General features: G+C 38.9%; 1 pseudogene; it reads left to right on the top strand.

The window, feature by feature from the left end:
• Positions 1 to 452: 452 nt before the first annotated feature.
• LOC129076842 (probable ribosome biogenesis protein RLP24) lies at positions 453 to 957 on the top strand (annotated as a pseudogene).
• The last annotated feature ends 16779 nt before the right edge of the window (positions 958 to 17736 follow it).

Here is a 17736-nt window from a genome sequence, read left to right as displayed (position 1 = left end):
GAGAAACAAGAATGTGTTGGAATCTAATAAAATACCTGTTACAGTTGGCCTGGTGACTCACTAGAGGCTTGCTAATGGAAAACTGGTTCGGTTATAAAATGAGTAAGTTCTGGAGATCTAATGTACAGCATAGGGACTATAGTTAATGATACTGTATTGTATACTTGAAAGTTGCTACGGGAGTAGATTTTAAATGGTCTCACTCACACACAAAAAGGTGAATATCTCAGGTGATGAACGTGTTAACTAACCTCATTGGACAACATACATATACATCAAATGGTCACATCATACACATTAAACTTACACAGTGTTATTTGACAATTTAATCTCAATAATACTGAAAAAACACCCCACAAATCTGACCTTCCCCAAAAGGAAGAAAACTCCATTCTTAAAAAAGAAAGTGAGAAATTTGGCATTTGGGTGGTGGGTCCCCACACAAGTCCAACATGCTTATTGAGAAGTGTTATTTCTGTTTGGGGCTCGTATCCCCTCGCCGTGGCCTGATGTTCGTTTGCAATGATTGCAAGATGTTCAGGTTCTATAAATCCAAGTGCCATAAAAACTTTTAAAAAGAAGTGCAATCCTCACAAAGTCAGGTGGACAAAAGACTTCTGTAAAGCAGCTGGTAAAGAGCATACAGGGGGTAAATCATTTGAATTTGAAAAACATAGAAATGAACCTGTCAAATACTAGTGAGAGCTGTGGAATAAAATGATTGATGCAATGAAGAGAGTCAAAGAGATCAAACAGAAATGGCAAGCTAAATTTATAATGAACAGGTTGAAGAAAAATAAAGAACTACAGAAAGCTTGGGGCATCAAAGAAGTCAAGCAAAACATGCATCTCATCCACAAAGGAAAGCAGCTGCAAGACAAAATGGTACAAAAACGACAAGAGGATGTGGGTGTGGAAGTTGTTTCTGACAATCTTATTGTTGAACCATTTCTGTGAGTGCATTGGAAAATCTCCTTTAGAGACTTAGGCGTTTTAAGTTATTTATTTTTTATATAAGGTGACTCAAATGAAAAGGTGATTAAAATTACATCTCTTCTACATTGCTATCTGCAAAACATCAGATAACATGGATGCTAGACTGCGTCTCACTGTTAAACCTTCACTCATGTATTACTTATGTGCATCGTGAAAATTCTGTAGATACAAAGTGAATCGTGGTCATAAAATGATCATGCCATTTGGATAATGGCACCATTTATGTAATAACTAATGACAAAAGTTCATGGCTAGTGGTACATAAAATAAAATTTTCTTTGCAGTAAAAATATTCCCCTTATTAACATTATGGAAGGAGGAATACATTTAAGGAACTAACAATCTGTATGATAATTAGCCTCAACTAGTAATATCTTTTGTTTTGATTTCAGTATTTCATGTTTTAGATAATTAACATCCTTAGAAGAACATAATGGCCTCATATATTGAAGCCTAATTCTCTTGGACTATTTTTACCTGGTTTAGCTGTTAGGGTAGGCAGTTGTGGATGTTGGGGGTGAAAGCTGAATAGTCTTTCTGAAATGTCACTTTGCTCTCTAATTTCCACTTTGGAGAAAATTCTAATTTGAGATTCCTGGTAGAACAAGCTTTATTTTTCCAGCTCAACAATGATTTAAAAGCAGAGGAATCCAGAGCTTTTAAAAATTTTTTGTGTGCTTTTCTTTTAAAAAGTTCACTGTTTTGGAGAAATTTGAATTTATGGGTAAAATGTCTATACATTATTTGCACATAAAATCATTTCTATAGTAAGTGCCTACATATTATTTAAAGGTACTAAAGAATCGATTACCTGGAAGAAAATAACTTCACCTACATATGCTACTGAAGTAGGAGATATATTTAAAGAAAAATATACACTTAATACTTCATGTTTCTGTATTTTTACATTATTTATGAGTAAGTATGATAAGAGTATTAAGTAACTCAGTTTTTATATTTTTAGGACAGAACTTAGAATAAATGACAAATTCTTAGGGTTTTATAATTATAGAGTAACGGCTACATTTTTACTTCAGTATTAGTAGTAAAGTGGACTGATCACTGAACAAGTGTTAAAAGACCTGAATTCCAGTGTGTTTTTGCCATTGTGTTCTTATTTGTAAAATGTGGCTAATATGTAAACAATATCATTGACGTAACAGGGGAGATACATATACATGATCAAAGACATTTGTAAAAGTCTTTGAAGTTTTCACTCCAAAAAAACAAGAAGTGAAAGGATTCAAACAAGCACTGTCCAAAAGGAATATAACTCGAACCATATGTATAATTTTAATTTTTATAGTAGCTACATTGAAAAGTAAAAAAAACAGGTAAAATTGATTTTAATAATACATTTGATTTAATCCAATATATCCTAATTATTATTGCAACATGAAAAGTATTGAGAGATTTTACATTCTTTTTTGTACTCATTCTTCAAACAATGATGTCTGTTTTACACTTATAGTGCATCTCTATTTGCACTAGCCACATTTTGAGTACTCAGACACGTCTGTAGTATCTACTATATTAGATAGCACATGTATAAACTATCACCTTTTATGTCCAAGCAAGACTCAAAATTGCAGAAGGAGAATTTAGTATAAAAAAATGTCAGAAAAGCAGACAACACATTAAACAAATGGGTGTAGTTCTATTCCAATTAAACTTTATTTATGGGCATTGAAATCTGAACTTCACATAATTTTCATATCATGAAAAGGTTTTTTAAACATTTAAAAATGTAAAAACCCATTCTTAGCTCGGGGGTCCTACCAAAACAGGCAATGGGCCAGATCTGGCTCATGGGCCCTAGTTGGTCCTGACCATGAGGGGGTGGGGATTAAGAAAGGGAGTGCTAAGAGGCTGTTTTAACTACAGATATTTGTTGAAGATTAAAAACTAGAGCTTGGGAGGTTAGAGAAAGTAATGTGGGAAGAGCACAGGATTAGTGTCCAGCTGCCTTTTTTTGACTCTAGTTCTGACAAGGACAAGTTCTTGTACCCCAATCATATCATTGATCTTCTCTGGTGCTGAGCTTCTTTCTGACAAGGACAAGTTCTTGTACCCCAATCATATCATTGATCTTCTCTGGTGCTCATCTCCTTTCTGCCAGATAGATGATAACCATGGCAACCTCAATGAATCCAATGGTAGTTCATGTAATTGCGCGGCATCAACTCAAAACCAGTAATATTTTGAACAAAGTCTGGGCAAGCGTACCATCTAAAATACAAAAGGAATGGCTTTGTTGAGAAATACGTAGAATTGTAGAGACTTATAAATAGCTTTAACACTGCTTGGAAACAATTCTTACTACAAATAAGTCAATCATCATTCTTCTTTATGCATTACAATAAAAGGAAATTGTACGTGACAGTTCTGGAGCCTAATTCTAATCATTATTTATATGTTAAAGAAACAGTACATGGGCCACACTTACTTGCTCGGGTCTCACCCCTGCTCCTTGGAGTCTAGGTGCAGCAGCTTCTACATTCCTGCTCTAGGCATGGGACCAAGGAGGCCAGAACGCTGTCACTGGAAACCAGGGCAAAACCGTGAGCAGTGACTCAGGGCTCCCTGAGTGCATGTGTATAGTTGAAGCTGCCTGTCTGCATGTATCCTCTGGCTCTAATTCTGTCTGTTGGCTCTGCAGCACACAACATGTAACCAATAAAGCTTCTTAGTTTCCATGTAAAAAAAGAAGAAAAAAAATAGTAGACATAGATCTTGAATATTCAAATTTTCAGACTGCCCACTATAATTAGTCCAAATATGTGTAGTTGTCCAGTATTTCATATTTTCTTATTTTACCTTATTTTACATCATTCTATAAATCTTCCCTTAAATTTCAAGAAGGCAAACTCGGCCAAACCTTTAACCTAATGTAAAATAATTACTCAGACAACAAAATATGAGTTTTCCTTAATGAATTGGATTTCAAAATTAAAGTATTTCAGAAAACTATTTGTTGATCCTATTCTTCTATTGAGCATTAAGGTGATGACTTTTTCCCTAATGACCTGCCCCAACAATTTCAACCAAAATAAAAGAAAGTAACAGAATTAGCTGCAAGTTTCAAGTTGAACAAGATAGTACGTTCTATTCTAACCACACTATTCTTACCTCCATCTCCTTTTCCTTGACTTTCTTTATCATAGAGACTAAAAAGCTAAAGTTGATTTAACTCCTAGTGATCGTGGAGTTGGCTGTATGAAATGGTTCTGGCCATGAGATACAGGCAGAAATCCCTGAGCAGAAATCTCTGAGTTACTCTACCTGAATAAAAATGAGAGAAGCCCTTTGTCCCTCCCTCTTCTCCCAGTCTGGAACACAGAAGTAATGCCTGGAGGCAGGAACCACAATCTTCTTGCAAATCTGGTGACAAAAGCCACCTGCTAAGAGTAGCAGAATAGGAAACTAGAAAAAGCCTGAATCCCCAGATATCATCATTGATACTGGAAAACAACCTGGATGGCCTTCCTTGGTATTTCTTGTTTTGTGAGAATAACAAAATTCTTTCTTACTTATAAACCCACTATTTGCTAGGCTCACTAGATCTTCTGTTTTTTTGTTCTTGCAGCTAATTGTATTCATAAGTGATCAACAAGTAGAACCAGGTAGGATTTACCTGTCATCTATTACATACTAGTGTTTCTCAAGCCAGAGCGTAGATCAGAATCACCCGGAAGACTTCAAAATTCATATTGCTGGGCTGCAGCCCCAGAGTTTCTGATTCAGTAAGTCTTAGATGGCTCACAAGAAATGCTGTAAAAAAGAAGGAAATCTCTTCTGGCTGGTGTGGCTCAGTGGTTTGAGCGCTGGCCTGCAAACCAAAAGGTCACCAGTTTGATTCCTAGTCAGAGCACAAGCCTGGGTTGTGGGCCAGGTTCCTAGGAGGGGCGTGTGAGAAGCAACCACACATGGATGTTTCTCTCCCTTTCTTTCTCCTTCTCTTCCCCTCTCTCTAAAAATAAATAAATAAAATCTTAAAAAAAATAAAAGGAAATCTTACCTTTTGCAATAGCATGGATGGACCTGGAGATTATTAGGCTAAGTGAAATAAGCCAGGGGGTGAAAGACAAATATCATATGATCTCACCTATAAGTGGAACCTAATAAACAAAATGAACTAAGAAACAAAATAGAAACAGAGGCATGGACACATGGAACAGACTGACAGCTGTCAGAGGGGAGGGCAGAAGAGAGACTGGATGAAAGGAAGGGAAGGGAGTAGCCAAAGAACATCTATGCATGACCATGGACACAGACAATGGTGTGGGGATGGCCAGAGGGAAGGGGGGTTTGGGGCTGGGTGGACGCGGGCAAAGTGGGGGCATGGGAGGAGATGGGGACATATGTAATAGTGTCAATAAAAAAAAAAGAAATTGCATTTCCAATGAGCACCCAGGTGACACAGCTGCTGCTTCATCAGGCGCCACGCTTTAAGAACAACTGGATTACAGAATAACATCTTTGAACATAACAAAATAACACATAACAACGTGTAACAAGAGTATAGCATAGCATAACATACCACAGCACAGCATAACACAGAGCTGCGTAACATAGCGTAGCACAGCATAATATAACATAAAAATTCTACTTTCCAAGTTCTTATTTCACGATTGTTTTGCTTTTTAAAAAACAAATTTCTGCCCAAGTCTGATCTCCAGACCAACTACTCCTGAGTAATCTGCACTTCAAGTGTAAAGTAAGTCACAAAAGAGATCAGCAGATATTGTAGTTCCTCTCCTGCCTGAAGCTAGAAGATAGGGAAGGAGCCGTCTAGCACTCACTAGGCTAGACTATTTGCCATGTCATTTCCTGGCACATAATTATGCTGCTTACTGACAAGTATTCCACTTTCTGTCCTTCCGTAAATTGTAAATGACATTTTGGAAGCAGTTGGCTGAAAATTCTGAAAAAAGAAACCTTTACAAAGACAGGCAAGGACAAAATCACAGTCAATTTAGAGTAGCTGCTGACAGGCTGGCCCTGAGAAGTATCCTCAAGTTCATACTCTGTGAGTAAAAAATGGAATTTCCTGTCCCTTCCCCTTCCCTTACCTCCACTCCTACCACCTAGAGTCTCAAACGATATGATCTACTAAAAAATCCAAATTTCACTGGAATGAGTTAAAAAGCTGTGTGCTTAGAAGCCTTTTGCTGCCTGCTAGAATGCCATACCGTTGAACTTTATATTTAGCATAAAGGGAAAAGCTTCTACCATGCCCACATGTTGTGCCACACCCACAGCCTGCCCCTGCCTCCCACAGAATGACATGCTTCAAAGCCCATCAAAAACAGCCATCCTATGAGAAAAGCAATTCAGCCATTTTCTAGGTCTCATATCTGGTCTGCTCTGGCTCTCTTCCCTTGTCAAAGTAATCCTTCTGCCCTAGTGGCTACCCGTTTTAAACCATGCTGTGTTAACCTCCTAGGGAAGATGGGTCAGTCTAATTCACCCATCACTCATCCACTCCCCTCTATGTCCAGGATTTCAGTGACTAGGATAGCACGGCTGGCCTGAGTCAAATAACCAAGCATGGCCAGTCTTTATGGAAATACAGAAATTGGAAACCAGAGCGAAGCTCACTAGTTGTCCTAGAAACGACATCTAAGTCCTTGACCTTTCACCACTGCCCAGCCCAACAAGCTAACAACCCATACAGGTCCTTGGAATAGAATTTCATGATTGCTTATATTCCTTCAAACATTTGCAGACCTTAGCACCAGGAGTTTTTGGTTTAAAATCCTCTCCAGCACCTATTTTAGCCTTTGGACAAGTTTTGATTCTTTGCCATTTTCCTAGAGAAGCCTGAGAATAAGAAACAGGGTATAGAGCAATCTCTTACTTTTTCTTTTTTTTTTTTTTCATATAAGTTAGCTTTTCAACTGCAACCAAAGCTCCTAAGCTTCCCTTTCGATCAACCCCAGTCACAGACATTTGAGGGCATTCTATACAAGGCACTGTGCTGAGGGCAGGAATTATAAATCGCATTGAACAGGAGCCACTAAGCTTCATAAAGAAGGGACTCATCCTCAAATGCTGGGCAGGACAGAGGGTCCCACAGAGGACATGACATCGTAGGAGGATAGAACATTACTACAGTGAGGAACTCCTGAGAGACAGATTCCAGGGAAAGGGGACATCAGGAGCCAGCAGTGACATATGGTAGAAAGAACATGATTTAGAGGTCAGACAGACCTGGGTTTGAAAACGTTGCCTAGATGTGTGAATTGAGTGAGTTACTTCAATGCTCTTGATGCCTCAGTATCTTTATGTGTGAAGTAGGAGTAACGATACTTCTCTTGAAGGGCTGTCTGAAAACAGCCGTGAAGAGTCGGGGGGAAGGGTATAAAATCTCAACATAGAGCTCAATCAATAGAGTTGCTGTTTGTAAAAGCTCTTTGAGCCTTAATATTAGCTGTAATAAGAACACCTAGCAGAGCCAGTTTGGTTAAGGGGAAGGGTTTCCAAAAAGGATTGGGGGGAAATTGGAAGGAAAATCGGAATCAGTAAATTAAATCCAGGTTTCAGCAGGCCTTGAACGGCAAGCTGAAGAATTTGAATCTGATTCTATGAATATGAAATCTATCAAAGATTTTTTTTTTAGGAAGGAAAGTGACATATACAAATAAAGTTAATTCCCTCAAATGCCCATCTGTTCCTTTTCACACAGGTTTGGAGAAGCTCAAAGTGACATTCAGGTCAGCCCTACAAAACCTGTCAACATCACAGGTCTAGGCACAAATGGATCAGGCTATGTGAACCCACAGTCTAAGCCTGGATTAAGAAACGCAGCAAAAAAGTTCCAAGTGTACAGATCAGGATTTGCAGGAGATCAGGAATTCAGGTTAAGAGCTCAGGAACAAAGGGGCGGTGCGTCATTGTTAGCAATTGATTTCTTATGCCATGTTTCATCAACTCTAAGATGTCATTTGTAAGGGAAAATGCTATCAATTAAATAATAAAACATTCTAGCCTGTAAGATGCATCCCAGTTTCAGAAGTGATAAAATGTTTTTTTTAAAGGAGAATGCCAGAGAACTGATGAAATACCACAAATTTTCTCATTCATTTGTCCAGAAAATAAAGCAAAGCAAAGCACCGTTTATAGAGTGCCTGTAAGTCCCAAGCACTTTCCATAAATATTTCCGTGCAATCCTCACATCCATTTAAAGTGGCTCATTATCTATCCTCTTTGCTCTCTACAGTCCTGCCTCCCTAAACGACTTTTGGTTTCTTGGATAGGCCATTCTCTTCCCAGCCCATGTGCCTTGCAAATACCATTGCCTCTCCCTGGACCCGTCCCATAATTCATCCCTACACAGCCTTAGGCATCAACTCTTTTGTTTCTGTCTCAAGAAAACATTTTTCTAAGCAAGAGGCTCATATTACTATGGTTCAGCAAATGTAAGATGTCATTAACGCTAACACACACAACTGTTTCATATATCATTAAGAGAGAAAAACATGCTGGCAATTAAATCATGATCTACTATTAGTCATAATACATATCTCAATTTCAGATATTAAAATGTGGGGGAGGGAAATGTATGCTTTGGAATTGATGAACTCTGTGTTTTGGTATAAGTCAGTGACTTTCAGAAAAACATGATACCTGAGCTGAAAGGCAATGTTGCTTTTCATACTATTTGTCTTTCAGTACATGGGACGACATGGAGCCAATTTTACCTCCTAGGGAAGCTGCAGATGGTTGGAAAACCCAGAAAGCCTACTCCTTGTTAGAGAATTTGGAAGGTGGCCAAACATGAGGGAAGAATTAGAGAGAGAGATCAGGGTTTGGGGTGGGGGTTGAGGGAGTCAGCAAATAGCTGCTGAGACGATAAAGAGTTGTTCAGGAGGCAGTTTAAAGTTCTCAATGAGAGCCCAAAGCTGAATTAAATCTCCAAGCTAACCAGCCTACGTGGATTTTTCTTTTTTTTTTTTAACTGGCAGAGGAGTCTTGAACTCTGGTAAGCTCAGGTCAGAATCAATGTGATCAATAAGAATTCAGCAAGGGAACTTGAGGGAACACTGTGGAAATCCATCCCAGAACTGATAACACAATGGGAAGAACTAAATACTTGCTCAAGCTGTGCAATTAGGGGCTCTCAGCTACATTAATCTCCCAGGGCGAGAGATGAGCTCCAGGTGATCTGAGACATGTTCATTTTCTCCCTGGCTGCTGAGCAGGGGGGCTGCCACCAAGCAGAATGAAGCATTAGAATTATTCTAGGGATCGAGGATGTAGAAGCCAGAAAAGCTAAAGGAATCGGACCCAGGAAATACCATGTAAGGATATATAGCTGGTGGGCACTAATATTTGTTAGAAATATTGATGCCGTGTGTATGGACTGAATGTGCCCCCCTCCCCAAATTCGTATGTTGAGGTCCTCATTTCCAGTGTGATGGTATTTGGAGGTGGGGCCTTTGGGATAGAATTACATTTAGATGAGGTCATGAAAAGATCGCTGCCCTTACAGGGAGATGAAGAGACCAAAGCTCGCTCTCTCTTCACCATGTGAGGATACAGCCAGAAGGCAGCCATCTGTAAACCAGAAACAGGGCCCTCCCCAAGAATTTGACCACGCTGGCACGCTGATCTCAGACTTCCAGCCTCCAGAACTGTGAGAAATGCTGTTTGGTGTCTAAGCCACTGTTGTCTGTGGTATTCTGCTACAGCAATCCAAACTGACTATGACACTCTAATTTGCAATCATAACAAAATGTCTTCATGAGTCCCAAACGGTTCTGGAAGGAATTGGTGAAGCTATCCTGTGCAGATATGCGCACCGGGGCTGAGGTGGCAGAATAAATGTACTTTCCAGCCAGTCTCAAATTAGTCTCCAGGTGACATTAAGGTGAAACAATAGCGCAGAGCATCTCTTTAACAGGGCCCAGGAAATTCGCCCTGGCCAGGAGGGAGACACAGAACACGCCAAGAAGCAGAAGACGTGGGCTCTGGCTCTGGTCTGTTTATACTCCCCCTAAGTGTGGGTGGCAAGGGCTCAGTGGCATGTGCGGGCAGCCATGCAGAGACAAAGTCTCCCGGCACTGAGGGCTTGGGGCTGATGCAGGGGTTTAGAAGCAGCAAGGCAGGTAAGGGCAGGCAGGTAAGATGCCTGCATGAAGCAGGCCAGGTGAAGGCTGTGGGAGCCCCGTCTCGAGGGGCACTATGAATGATCCTTGCTACTGTGGTGTCATTGAACACCATCAACATTACTTTTTTTGGCTCTGCAAAAGATACTGTTAAGTTTCTTTCCCTCTCTTTCTCCTTCCTTTCCCCCTCTCTAAAAATAAATAAGTAAAATCTAAAAAAAATTTTTAAAAAAGAAAGCAAGCCCTGGCTGGTGTGACTCAGTGGATTGAGCGCCGGCCTGCAAAACAAAGGGTCACTGGTTCGATTCCTCATCAGGGCATACGCCTGGGTTGTGGGCCACATTCCTGGTTAGGGGTGCGCACAAGGCAGCTGGTTGATGTTTTCTCACACATCAATATTTTTTTTTGGATCTGACTCTAAAAGCAGTGGCAACAGAAGTAAAAGTAAGCAAATGGGACTGCATCAAACTAAAAAGCTTCTGCACAGCAAAGAGAAAAAACCATCAACAAAATAAACAACCTACTGAATGGGACAAGATATTTGTAAATCATGTATCTGACAAGGGTTAATATCTAAAATACTGTATATAAAAACTCATACACGTCAATTACAAAAAACAATCTAATTGAAAAATAGGCATAGGGCCTGAACAGACATTTTATCAAAGAAGACATAAAGATGGCCATCAGGCATATGAAAAGGTGCTCAACATCACTAATCATGAGGGAAATACACCTCAAAAGCACAATGAGATACCACCTCATACCTGTCAGAATGGCAATTATCAAAAGGACGAGAAATAGTAGTGCTGGCAAGGATGTGGAGAAAAGGGAGCCCTCGTGCACTGTTGGTGGGGATGTAAATTGATGGATCCACTATGGAAAACAGTATGGAGTTTTCTCAAAAAATTAAGACTAGAACTACCATATGATCCAGGAATTCCATTTCTGGGTATTTATCCAAAACAGAAAAGAAAATAGAAACATTAATTTAAAAGCATATATGCACCCCTATGTTCACAGCAGTATTATTTACAACAGCCAAGATATGGAAACAACCTAAATATCTCTTGATGGATGAATAGACCAAGAAGATGTGATTATATGTGTGTGATTATATGTGTGTGTGTGTGTGTGTGTGTGTACACACACACACAACAATCGCTGAGCCATAAAAAAGAATGAAATCTTGCCATTTATGACAACATAGATGGACCTAGAGGGTAGTATGCTAAATGAAATAAGACAAATATCATGTGATTTCACTTATATGGGGAATTGAACAACAAAACCAAATAAAACTCATAGATACAGAGAACAGATTGGCTATTGCCAGAGGGGAGGAGAGTTGGGGGATAAACAAGGGGGCAAAGGAGATAAAGAGATTACAAACTTCCAGATATAAAATAAATAAGTTATGGGGATACAATGTACAGCATGGTGACTATAATAATATATTGCAAATTTTAGTAAAAGGCGAAAGAAAAATTTATACGATCTGAAGAGAAACCAGAGTTTATATATTGCAAATTTTAAATTTGCTGATAAAGTAAATCTTAAAAGTTCTTAACACAAAAACATTTGTAACTCTTGTGAGGACTGATGGTAACTAGACTTATTACGACGATCATTCTGTAATGTGCACAAATGTCAAATCATTATGTTGTGTACCTGAAGCTAATATAATGTTGTATGTCAATTATATTTCAATTCTTTAAATTCTTACCACACACACACACACCAGAAAGTGAGAAGACATGCTACAAATTGGGAGGGAATATTTCTGAAACGTGTACCTGATAAAGGATTTTTCCCCCAGAGTATTAAAAAAAAATCCTCAAAACTCAACAGTAAGAAAACAAACAACCCAAATAATATGAGCAAAGAATTTGAACAGACACTTCTCCAACGAAGATACATGGCTGGCAAATATACATATGAAAAAGATGCTCAACGTTGTTAGTCATTTGAATATGCAAGTTAAGCCACAACGAGGTACACCTATTGAACACCCAAAATTAAAAGACAAAAACTGACAGTACCAAGCACTGGCAAGAATCAAAGCAAGTAGAACTCTCATACTCTGCTGGAGGGGACGCAAAATAGCTTGGAAAAAAAGTTTGGCAGTTTCTCAAAAATTAAACATACACTTAACACACAATTCAGCAATCCCACTTCTAGGAATTTACTCAAGAGCAATGCAAACTTATGTTCACACAAAAATCTTACATAAATGTTTATATTGGCCTTATTCATAATTACTAAAAACTAGAAACAACCTAAATGTCCTTTATTGGAGAATATATAAACTGGTACACTCATCCAATGAAATCTACTTAGCAATAAAACAGAACAAACTACTAATACATGCAACAGCATAGATGGATATCAAATGCATTATGGCAGCTGAAAGAAGCCAGGCCCAAAAGGTTACATCCTGTATAGTTCCATGGACATGACATTCTGGAAAAGGCAAAACTATAGGGACAGAAACTAGATCAGTGTTTACCAGGGGCTGGGGTTAGAGGTCAGGATAATTGCAAAGGGGCACAAGGGGACTTTCTGGGTTAATGGGAATGTTCTGCATGTTGATTGTCATGGAGTTTCCTGTTAAATGTAACATGTTGTAGTGGTTACATGTACGTAGGTCAGGTTTCATAGGCCTACGTACAAAAAAAACTGAGTTTTTCTGTATATAATTTACTCCTCAGTAAAAAGGGAAAAAAAGCAGGGCGAGAGGAAGGCAAGAAGTTCAAATCACATCTCTGCAACTCCGGAGTATCTGTGTCTTGTCAAATGTTGCCCACAACACTTAACACGTTGCCACTTAAATTGTCTATGGCTTTTGTGTTTCCGTGATGACAGGCCTGGAAATAGCCATGAAACATCATGTGGATAAAGTACCTTGTACATTGGGAACAGGGTTTCACAAGAAAAGATGAGAAAAGCAGCTATTCTATGCCGATAAAAGGTATAAGAAGTAAATCATGTTAAGAGGCTTAAAGGCCTGAGCTCTGGAAATTTTAATTTAAGAGACACAGGTGGGCCAATTACTCACCTTGAATAAAAGGCAGAAAATCTTCCCCAGCTTTGTTGAAGCCCACGAGTCTCTTTGAGTGAATCTTTTCAGAACAACTTCTCAAGCCAGCAGGTATCGCTCATTGCTGTGGCAGGCGAGAGGCGCCTGCCCACTCTGAATAAGAGCTTTCTCCTCTGTTCCCTTCTAAATCTGAAGTCAGGTAGGTTCCATCCCAATGTCCTTCTCCTCTCTCCCAGTCACGCCCGTAACTCCATCCCTTACAGCCATTCTGTACTAATGACTCTGGGACTCTGCAGATGGTGGCCCATGGGCCAAATGCAGCCTGCTGCACGGTTTTGTAAAACCTGTGAGTGAAGAATCAATCTTTTTCTTACATTTTTAGCGACTGAAAAAATCAAAAGAATAACATTTCATGAAACATGAAAAGTATCTGAAAGCTAGATTTCAGTGCCCATAAATAAAGTTTTCCTGGCACACAGCCATGCTCGTTGGTTTCTGTATTGTCAATGACTACTTTAGTCCTATAAATGCAGAGTTGAGAAGCTGCAAAAAACACCATATGACGCCCAAAGCCTAAAATATTTTCTACCTGGCCCTTTATAGAAAAAGTTTGCTGACCCATACTTTAGGAGTTTTCATTCTCTTGCCTCTATGTTGATGTCTAGACTATACGTTTATAAAAAGACAGGGCCCAGCAGCATCCTTTACACACCAGGTCATGTCTCTATGACATCATAACAAACTGTGCTTTGCATACTTTTTGCTGCTGCTAAGAAGAATAAAGGCATGCAGCATTGCAAGAGCAACGTAGCATTGCAATAGCAATGTAATATTGCAGTAGAAGTAATTTGAGGAAAACAGTGTATTCTTTACTTCTAAAACGATCTACTTTCTATTCCACTCTTATAAGACATTTGTAGGGTCCAAAACAATAACTGTTCATTAAGTGTCACAATATCCAGTCACTCAACTCAAAGAACATTTACCTATCAGTTCTACAAGTTACATTGTCTTTCCAGTATAAGTGTAACAATCATCCAGAATTGTGATGGCAAGCTAAACTGATTCTGGGCATTGTCTACTCACCTGTTTATATTCTAGCATTGCTCATATTCTCTTTTGATATTAATGAAATTGTGACGCTAAATGATATAGCAAAAAGAGTGCTGTGCCCACAATAAGATGTAGAATCCAAAATTTGCATTTAAATAGTCGTTATTCCACTTACACTGAATGAATTTCCTAACATCTTGTAGCCTTGATGTCCTTATCTGTAAAATGGGAATGAAAATTACCCCTCCTGTGTGAAGTAGTAATAATTGTGTGAAAGCATCATGCTTGTATTATGATGATGATGGTATATTTTATTCTATGTTGTATTTCCCTTACCTTACACTCCCTCAACCTCACTAAAATTACTTCTCTGCTATTGAAAAAGCCAAAGCCGATCTGCTAAGAAAAAAGTTTTCTCAACCAGTGTGGCCAGCAAATCACTAAAAAATCAGTTGCTTAAACTTTTTGATTAACTGTTTCTATAAACTCACTTGGCTAATAGTTTGGCCCTTAAGCAAACAAAGAATAACAGTCTAATATTGCTTTTTTTCTGTGATTAGGAAAACAGTTTCATTTTCAATTAGTAGACTCAAAGATATCCTACTAATAGGAGACAATGATCAATTAATTAGGAGCTACGCTGCCATAAGAAGAAAATATTCACTTACCTTCTGCAGTCTTATTATCCTTTAAAAACGTTGGGAGTGCATCATCAGATATAGCAATGATGATCACATCTCATGAGTTCTAAAGTAACAATTTAAAATATGATTAACCGTTTCCATGGAAAACATACCTATGAAGGGCAATAATGGGACAAAAACTATTGGCTCTAGATTCCATTATGAATAATGTCAATTCCTATGTACTTGAGTGCCAATTTGAGTGATGTTGAAAAATGAATGCTGTAACATTTTTATATTCAGAAAATTCACCTCTCTACTTAAAGAACTCTTCAAAGGTTTTCTTTGATTACTGATTATTTCTGAAATCTCTTGCTGGAGAACCAATACAATGAACCCCAGTTTGCCTCAGACACAGATCTGAGGGTATAGCAGAAGTAGCAACTACTCAAGCCCATGCTTCCTTTTGAAGAATAAAGTTCTACATAGAAGAGTTAAGCTGAGAATAATAGGTGGGAACAGGGCAAATTGCAACACTAGTCAAAATTGGCCAGTTAAATGGTGATTGATTTCCCTGTCACTTTTGGCCAATCCATTTCCAAACCAAATACCTGATGAATTCACATATGTATTCAATAACCATTCCCTGGATGCATACTCTGTACCAAGCCATGCACTAGGCACTGGGGATTTAATAGCACTGAATTGCGGATCAGAGGCCTGAGTCTAGTCCAAAATCTAACTCTAACCAGTTGTGTGAAATAGGCTAGTGTTGCTTTATGAGCCGGGATTTGAGTTCACAAATGTTCTCTCTCCATTCTAATGCAATTTTTTAAGCATGCCTCTTGAGTTTTCTTGACCCAAATCTGGAGGATTTGTTCCTTCTAATAAGGCAGTGATTGAAAGGGTCAGAATTCTAAAAGACATTGGTTAAAGGGTGGTTTTTGTTTTTAAAAACAGTCTCCTTTATTCTTTTGAAGATTATATGCAATAAGAATCTGATTCTACTCACAAAGTCTGTTAACCATCTCCATGTGAGGTTTTTTCACTTTAATTATCTCCTATGACCCAGTAGTAAAGACACTATCCCAAACAGTCAGGCTCCTTTGAATGAGTCTTGGCCTTGAACAAAGGATCTGCTTTGCTCTTGAATAACTGAGAGGATTAAGAATAAATGACTCTGAAAAAGAAAAAAAGCAAATTCTGATAGGCAAAACTAATCTGATGTTCACAATTGGACCTCAAAATTTTTATAAGCTTGTCTGACACTTACAGCCAGGACATTTTTGTTCTCCTATTGGATGAGAACAAACACACAGAACACCAGTATCAATCAAGGCTACTCTAAGATTATGATAAAATGAAACAAAAGAAGACCACTTCACAATTTTGTTTAAGCACAAACAAAAACAAGGTCACTGTGCCACGCGCAAGAGACCCAATCGTAGAACTGTCCTCATTTTTTGACAGTGTCCAATGTAAACTAAACTGCTCTCTTAGGCTCTCCACTAACTCAACCAACTGAACCCCAAATCCTATAATGTTATTTCTAACACCACTTACTGAGGGTATCTCATGGTTCCTTGCAATGAGTAATAAATCCAACTTATTTAACCAAGTGTGCTACCAGTGGTCTTTGGCTAAAGGGCATTGACACCTTCGAATTCATCTTTTCTTCTCTCATCTGGGACACCAGGAGCCAGTCTGATAGAAGTATTACAAAAGTACAAACATATAAAAATTCTCAACACACACAGCAAACTATAAGGACCTGACAGAATAAACCTGCACTCCATTTCTCGTCCCTTTTGTATCTTTTCTTTAATTATCTCTTAGAAATGGAATCTCCTAAGCCTGGTCTATGAAAAGAGGAAATTGGACTAGAAGGGAATTTTCCAAACTATGTTGCTTGGGAAACCAGTGTCCTTCAAATGATGACAGGTATTTCCAGAAAATTAGTTTGAGAAACTACATTCTCTAGTAAATCCTGTCTTTCACTCTAGTTCCAGCTCTCCAACCTATTTGGAGAGTCATTTAAACCTCTTTGTCTTAAATCTTGGTTCCTTATCTGCAAAATAATTCTTATAATATATGCCCTGCTTATTCCCCACTGTTGGGGAGGGGGCAAATGAAAAATGTGACAGAAAAGTATTTCAAAAACAGGAGAGCACTCTGTTCAAGTGAGATCTGGAGGCAGCACTAAATCCTTTGAAGAGATCATTAAGGGCAAAAGCATAGCCCAGAAATCAGGCCAAGAGGATGTGTGTGTGAACTAGAATTGGCGCAGAGAGGAAGGGGAGGCTGAGTATTCCAGGGCTATGGCTGGGTGACAAACCACCCAAACACTTGCATAAAACAACTATTTATTATGTTCACGAATTCTATAAGTCAGAAATTTGAACAGAACATTACAGGGATGGCTCGTCTCTGCCCTGAAATGTCTGGGACCTCAGCTGGGAAGATTCGAAATCTGAGAGTGACTCAATGACTGGGGGCTGCATTTATCTTGAAGGCTTCCTCACTCACAATATGTCTGGTGGTTGAGGCTGGCTATTAGCTGAAATATACGTGGCCTCTCCATATGGTCCCTCCATATAGACAAGTTTGAGCTTCTTCACAGCATAGTGGCTGGGCTCTAAGAGAGCAAGAGGGATGTGCATAGCATGTTTATGACCTATCCCAGAAGTCACCCAGTGTCACTTATGACATACTTTAATGGTCAAGGCAGTCCCAAATGGCTTACTCAGTTCAAGAGGGACGTACATAGACCTTACCACCCAATAGTAGGAGTGCCAAGGTCATACTCTAAGAAGAGCTTGTGGGCTTTGGAGACCTTGTTGTGGCCATCTATGGGAAACAGAGCCTCCTGATCCGGGACAGTTGCAAAGTCTGTACAGGAATATGAATTCCTGGG

Source organism: Pteronotus mesoamericanus, unplaced genomic scaffold (assembly GCF_021234165.1).
Source record: "Pteronotus mesoamericanus isolate MK-2021 breed Mesoamerican mustached bat unplaced genomic scaffold, CSHL_Meso_final contig_65, whole genome shotgun sequence".
Taxonomy (NCBI): domain Eukaryota; kingdom Metazoa; phylum Chordata; class Mammalia; order Chiroptera; family Mormoopidae; genus Pteronotus; species Pteronotus mesoamericanus.
The sequence above is the reverse complement of the archived record's forward strand: the minus strand, read 5'-3'. Positions and strand labels throughout refer to the sequence as shown.